The sequence below is a fragment of the Bison bison genome, unplaced genomic scaffold, assembly GCF_000754665.1.
Source record: "Bison bison bison isolate TAMUID 2011002044 unplaced genomic scaffold, Bison_UMD1.0 scf7180017864174, whole genome shotgun sequence".
NCBI lineage: Eukaryota > Metazoa > Chordata > Mammalia > Artiodactyla > Bovidae > Bison > Bison bison.
This window is the reverse complement of record NW_011494746.1, coordinates 2,958,447-2,965,750: the sequence shown is the minus strand read 5'-3', so window position 1 is coordinate 2,965,750 and position 7,304 is coordinate 2,958,447. Positions and strand designations below refer to the sequence as shown.

The 7,304-nt window shown below is 41.6% G+C and overlaps 1 protein-coding gene across 3 annotated transcripts in view; it reads right to left on the bottom strand.

The window, feature by feature from the left end:
- Nucleotides 1-6,972, bottom strand: part of GNG2 (guanine nucleotide binding protein (G protein), gamma 2) — a 132,046-nt gene extending 125,074 nt beyond the window's left edge. For 2 of the 3 annotated variants that reach the window (XM_010842272.1, XM_010842269.1), the window contains exon 1: nt 6,556-6,972. The gene's annotated coding sequence lies outside the window, so the exon portion shown is untranslated. The other variant, XM_010842271.1, reaches the window with a different exon arrangement.
- Between the last annotated feature and the right edge of the window lie 332 nt (nt 6,973-7,304).

Genomic DNA, 7,304 nt, shown 5'->3' with positions numbered 1-7,304 from the left:
AAATCACTGCAGATGGTGACTGCAGCCTTGAATTAAAAGACGCTTGCTCCTTGGAAGAAAAGTTATGACCAACCTAGACAGCGTATTAAAAGGCAGAGACATTACTTTGCCAACAAAAGTCCATCTAGTCAAGGCTATGTTTTTTTCAGTAGTCATGTGTGGATGTGAGAGTTGGACTATAAAGAAAGCTTAGCACCAAAGAATTGATGCTTTTAAACTGTGGTGTTGGAGAAGATTCTTAAGAGTCCCTTGGACTGCAAGGAAACCCAACCAGTCCATCTTAAAGGAGATCAATCCTGAGTATACATTGGAAGGACTGATATTGAAGCTGAAACTCCAATACTTTGGCCACCTGAAGCGAAGAACTGACTCACTAGAAAAGACCCTGATGCTGGGAAAGATTGAAGGCAGGAGGAGAAGGGAATGACAGAGGATGAGATGGTTGGATGGCATCACTGACTCAATGGACATGAGTTTGGGTAAGCTCTGAGAGTCGGTGATGGACAGGGAAGCCTGGTGTGCTGAGTCCATAGGGTCGCAAACAGTCCGACATTACTGAGCGACTGAACTGAACTGAAACAAGTTTGCAGGCTGTGGAAAGAGTCAATAAAAGGAAGAAACCAAATATGTAGGAAGGAGATAGAATTATCATCAGAACATAGTCCCCTAGAAAGTAAAAAGAAATGAACTGACACGTTCCAAGTAAAGAGTTGACTTTGGGATTGAAAGAAAGGCTGTGCTAATACAACCTAGGAAGGGAGGAGAAGAAAATGAAGGGAGACATGAGACATTTTGAGGTGGTAAAGAATGAGGTTGAAGAATTCCATAATACATGCTGCTGCTGCTGCTAAGTCGCTTCAGTCGTGTCCGACTCTGTGCGACCCCATAGACGGCAGCCCACCAGGCTCCGCCATCCCTGGGATTCTCCAGGAAGAACACTGGAGTGGGTTGCCATTTCCTTCTCCAATGCACAAAAGTGAAAAGTGAAAGCAAAGTCGCTCAGTCGTGTCCGACCCTCAGCAACCCCATCCATGGCTCCTCTGTCCATGGGATTTTCCAGGCAAGAGTACTGGAGTGGGGTGCCATTGCCTTCTCCGTAATACATACATTCTGTGAAAAACAAAAAGTGACCTGCAATGAAAAAAGGAAATAGGGGGCTGGATTTCATTGTTTTCATTGAAAATGCAGAGTGGAGTAAAAAAGTGAAATAAAAAAGAAAAGGATTTCCCAAAAACAGCAAAGTCCTTGCTGGTGTTGCAAGGACTCTGAAGTGAAGCCATCACCTCGGTTCCCAAACCCTCTCCTTCAGTTCTATTGCCAGGTGACTGGGGCAGAGGATCATGGGAAAGTATGACCCTGACAACCAGGCTGACAAGGGGACAAATGTAAGGCCAAAGAAACGGGGAGGAAGGGTCAACTACCCAGTGTTTCTAAATCTTTCAAACATTAAGAGCTGACCGTTTAAACATATTTACCAAGAGATAAAAGGGCTGATTTTGTTTTGTATCTTCACTTCTAAGAAACATGTTGCCACTAGAGTTTGAGAACTGAGCTCTCTCTTTTTTAAAGTTTAATGAAGTCCTCTGGAGATTCTGAACACTGTATGAACATCGACTCCCATTAAACATAACTCGTTTTCTTTAACATAAGAGTTTTAGGGAACCACGTATATTTCTAATGCTCTTACTTGAAAATCTGAATCCCAGTTCCACAGTGACATCTTTACATGTGAACAAATTTGAACACAGAAACATAGCATATAAAATGTAAACATTACCTTCTTCTTTTTAAACAAAATAATATGGTCTTCCAAACAATTTTTAAAGTGACAAAGTGGAATGACTTTCTCTAAATCTTTTCTCTACGATGGAGGAAAGTAAAATGGAAACTGAATTGAGAAATGAGGTATTAATCAACTATGCAGTTCCAGAAAGGCAAATTCTGGATCTATTTCATAATCCATCATGGAGGGGGTGATACAGGATAGGTTTGTTCCCAGGTAGTTTTTAGCTCTACCATTCATTCCATGATGTCCTAGCCTATACTAGGACAAACACTTAACCCAGCGCTGTAATTCCTCTCTCCTATCTGGGTCTAGTAAAGCCAGTCATAGGTCTTCCCAGTAACTGTAGAATCAACAGATTTGCAAACTTTAAAAAGTTGGGGCCCATTAGCCAACCTCTTAGTACATCCACAGAGTGTATTACAAAAAATTAACATACACATTAACATACAATCTTTCAGGAGCTCTTCAAACCATTCAAGGTCAACATCTTCAACCACACCATCTCAGGTATCATTGCTGTTCACCAGAGTCCTCCCTAATCATTCCGCTCAGATGTCCTCAGCCCCATCCATACCCTGCCTCTCTGGTTTTGGAATAGAGAGTGAAATCTGTGGTGGAGAATGAAACACAGGGTTCTTTATTTTAAGATGTGAAATTTGGATTAGAATCACATTTTGTTAGTAGAAACTTCTCTCAGAATCTGTTGTCGTTTAACTACTATAGCCTCTTTCCAAGATTAACCCTATTAGAAAAAGTTCGAGAAAAATTTAGTACTGTAGTTGAACTTGCTACCTGTTGGGCATTTTTTTCTCCTGAAGCTAATGTGCAGAAACTAGAAGGACACTGAAGTGACAGGTCCCTCCTGCCTCTTTTGTGGCAGCCTGGCCAGCAGATCACTGGTCTACAATAAGGGTTTGAATTTCACTATCTGGTTCTTGATGTTACCAATTATCAGGATCTATGCAGATCTTCTTTCTCCCTTCCAGTTTAAAAGTTACTTTTGAGAGAAGTATTTCACTTGGGCAGGGGTAATATTGGTGCATGCAAGAGATTAAACATAAAATATTTAAGTCATGATCTTCCTAACACACCATGTTAAGAGATGCCACCATTTAAATACAACTTGAAAACAACCCAATTAAAAAAAAAATGGGTAAAGGACTTGAACAGACATTTCTCTAAAGAAGACAACAAATCGCCAATATACACATGAAAAGACATTCAACATCACTAATCCTCAGGGAAATGCAAATTGGGACCCTGATGTACTGCAATGGAAATATGTTGTATCTGTTATATTGTGGTGCCTGCTTAGTCATGTCCGTCTCTTTGCGACGCCATGCCAGGCTCCTCTGTCCATGGAATTCTCCAGGCAAGAATACCGGAGTGAGTTGCAATTTTCTCCTCCAGGGGATCTTCCTGACCCAGGAATTGAACCCTCCTCTTCTGTGTCTCCTGCATTGGCAGGCGATTTCTTTACCGCTGGTGTCACCATAGTTGCTATGGAAAACAGTATAGTCATTCTTCAAAAATTAAACACAGTTACCATATAATAAAGCATTTAACCCTTCTGGGTTAACCCAGAAAGAAGTGAAAGCAGGGACTCACACAGATGTTTGTACACCCATGATCATAGCAGGATTAGTCACAAAAGCAAAAACAAGGAAGTAACCACAATGTCCATCAGCAGATTAATGGATTAGAAAATATAATATATACATAAAATGGAATATTATTCAGCCTAAACAAGGCAAAAAATTACAACATAGGTCACAACATGGATGAACCTGTAAGACGTTTTGGTAAATGAATTAAGCCATCACAAAAGGACAAATACCATACGGTTCCACTTATATGAGGTACCTAGAGTAGTCAGATTCATGAACAGAAGGCAGAATAGTGGTTGCTAGGGCGAGGAGGGAATGGGAAATTACTATTTAATGCAACAGATTTTCAGTTTGAGAAGATGAAAAAGCTCTGGAGATGAATGGTGGTGATGGTTACAACAATGTCAACATACTTAATGCCACAGAATGGCATACTTAAAAATGGTTAAAATGGGAAATTTTATGTTCTATATATATATTTAACTGCAATTAAAAAAATGTCTCCTGGAATCTTTGAGATGGTGGCAAAGATTAAGAATAGACTAACTTTTCCTGAGGCAGGAGAAAAAAGGACCTGAGTACCTACTATGTACCTAACAGGCACTCTCAGATCATACACAAAAGCAAAAAACAAATAAAACCATAACACGACAAACAACGATGAAAAAAATACCTTGATTATTAACCCTTCTTTACTGTGAAGAAAGCAAGGTTCATAAATTAACGTACAAGGTCAAGGAGCAAGAACTAGTGGTAGTATTCAAAGGCAGATTTGCCTGCCTCTCGAAGCCTGTGTTCTTTTCACGCCACCATGCTGTTTTCTGCTCCCACAGTTGTCTTTGAAGAGGCTTTGTGCTTTGACTATAGAGCTTTTATACTTAAAAGTTGAGCCTGCCTTCTGAAGTACGCTAAAAAAGTCAGTCAACCAAATGCATTCACTAGGAGCCCACCACGAGGCCCAGGACTGGCCAGGAAATAATGGAGTCGTGTTTCCACTCTCCCATTAGCCATATGGCAGGGGAAAAAAACCACACACACAATTAAAATTTCAGTGTCGGCTGACTCTAAACACTCTGAACAAAAGCAGTATGTCTTTTTATATTCTGTATGGCCAGAAGTAGTGGAAATAGTCCCATTTTACAGGCTAGGAGTTGCTTCATCTTTTTCCTAAACCTTCTACCATCATAGTTACTGATCTGCTGTTACTCATTCATGTTGTGCTTCAAGCTGGAATTTAACAACTAAGGAAATGTTTTGGGCTATGCAAAAATAGGTATCTCTTGTTCAATGTCTTTTTAAAAGAGAGCAGGGGGTTTCTGGACTCCCCTGTGCCTATGACCCAAGGTTTCATTTTCTCACTCTTTTATGGAACACAGAGAGAAGTAAGGCAGATTGTCTCCACATCCCCACACAAAGCAGGGTGTTGGCATTACCTAGTGAATCCAGACTGTAGATGAGTAAGTACCAGAGGATGAGTCCCATTTTCATTCATATAGCCCAGACTCCCAACTTTCCATTTCATGACAGGCAGCTTGAGCATATAGCTCCAGTTAGGGGCATTCTGGATCCAAGATCCACCCAAGACTCTTCTTTGGGTAGATGATCTTTACATATTTTACTCTAGGAGACATACAGGAACTGGAGCCATGGAATACGTGGCATGACTTGTTTTGCCCACAGGTTTGATTAAATTCAACAGATCTGTCAGAGGAGCTCCATGGTTCAACACCAGTAATACTTTGCCTGTTAGTCATCATAAATAAGCTCAGAAAATTAGACATTTTATTCCTTAAGGACCCAAAAATTCTTATTTCTGAAATGTGCTGTTACCCCACATATTTTGAGAAGCCAAATCAATTTCATAAAGATGACATTAAAAGAAACCTCACAATTGAGAATAATGATAAAAAAGGAAACATATATACTCTCCATGGCATATTTAGTATTTAAAACCCACATTTAAAACATTTATGAGTGTCTAAATATGACCTTTTTATTATTTTTACTCCACTATAAGCAGTTCTTTCTTTCCTTTGAAAATGTATCTCCTTTCATTCTAAAAATGCAAGACAAAACGTTTTTATCAATGATCATTTATTGCTTAACCGTACTACTTATTGGAGACAAAGGTTAATTTTAAAAATCAGGCTATGTTGGGATATTAAACTCTTCCTCCTACATACTCTGTGAAAAGAATCTCACAATTTCATTTCTAATCCGTTAGACCTATTTACTGCACTTGTATGTATCATTCACAAATATGAATAAGCCAGGGCCACAGACTCTCAGTAAGAAGACCCATTGCTCAAGAATATCAAAGAATAAAAATCACATTCTGATTTCACTATTTTGTCCATGCACAGCATATGCAGGTAAGGAAACAACTCCAGCAACACTTTAACATGTTGTCCCTCACTGAGGCTAATATGTACCTTGACCTAGAGCTGAGTAAAATCTATATAAACATAAAATCCATATATACACTCCTATCTGATTCTAGACAAGTTAAACTCGCCCCACTCCTTTGAGAAAGGATGCAACTTTAGGATAAGACCCACTGGCAACTGATAGCTGTTTCTAAGGTTATCCTGAGAGCAGCTGCAGAGACACCGTTTTTTAAATGGTAAATACTGCCCCTCACATACGCAATTCCAGCCTTTGTTGGCAAATTCTGAGTACAAAAGGATTTACCCTCCCCAAACAAACAAACAACACAGAAAGCCAAATCACAATCCTTATGCTGCAAGACAGGCCACTCCAGTGGTCTGTGTAAGAAAGATAATGCAATTGACATTTTATACCACTTACACCCCTGAAACAGGACTGCGACGCTCAGATGGTCAGCCCACAGCTTCACAGCCCCCATTGATTTCGCCTGGGCTCTGCTTTTCTTACAAAAGAACTCTGCAAACAGCTTCTTAATATTTAGCATGTTTTCCTGATGAGTCACGGAAGCTAAGCACTAATGAGGATTATTTTTTCAAACCAAGGTGTCACAAATTTGGTCCTTCTCAAAAGTCCTCCTAACAGAACCCATCCTGATCATTTCCTCCAATCCCCGAACAATGTGCCTTTCTTCCCTTCGAAATCTGCCCTTAAAACCGCTGGCGGTGGTCATTTTTCCCACTTAACAAGGAGCAACACGAAAAGCGTTTCCTTTACCTTGGCTCCCGAGGCTGGTCCGAGGAGAGTGGCTTTCCTCCGCCCTCCGCGCCGCTGAGTGCAGGCGAGCTCCGGCGCAGCCCGCCCAGCCCAGCCCCGCAGTAGTAGGAGCTGCCCACTGAGCGGCAGCCGTTGTGTGTATGTGTAGCAGCAGCGCCTGCAGCCCAGGGACTAGTCCCCACCCAGCTTTGTCTTCAATCATCGGTCTTTATACAGGAAGCAGCGCATCTCCCACTTCCTCCTCTAGCTTACTGTGAGCTGCTTACTTCTTTCCCTCTCCTTCCATTTCAGGGCACACTGGAGCCCTTTCCCAGTCTCTGGGAGATGTGACTAGAATCCTCTCTCCCCTTTTGTTCCAGGTCCCTTTGGTCCTGTCTGTTCCTTCCTCCCCCTCATTCCCTCATGCTTTCAGCCCCCTTCTGCACACACAGTCTGCTTTCTTAGCTTGAACTTGGTTTGTTGCTGCTGCTGCTGCTGTTGTTTTGAGGGGTCCGCAGCCCCTGACCACATTCTGCCGCTGAGATCCAGTGCCAGCCTCCATGGCTTATCCTGATTTACTGGGGTCCCTACCAAGCCAGCGAGCTGGGAGCTTGCAGCTTCTTGCTGAAATACTTCTCTCTGTGGCCAACATTCCCCATGCTTCATTTCTCCAAGGCCCCACTACGTTGAGCTTTGGCTTAACCCATGTGCTCAGAAAAGAATGGCCCTGATATGTATTTTTGTGGGGCATAGGAGATAAGCCAAGTCCT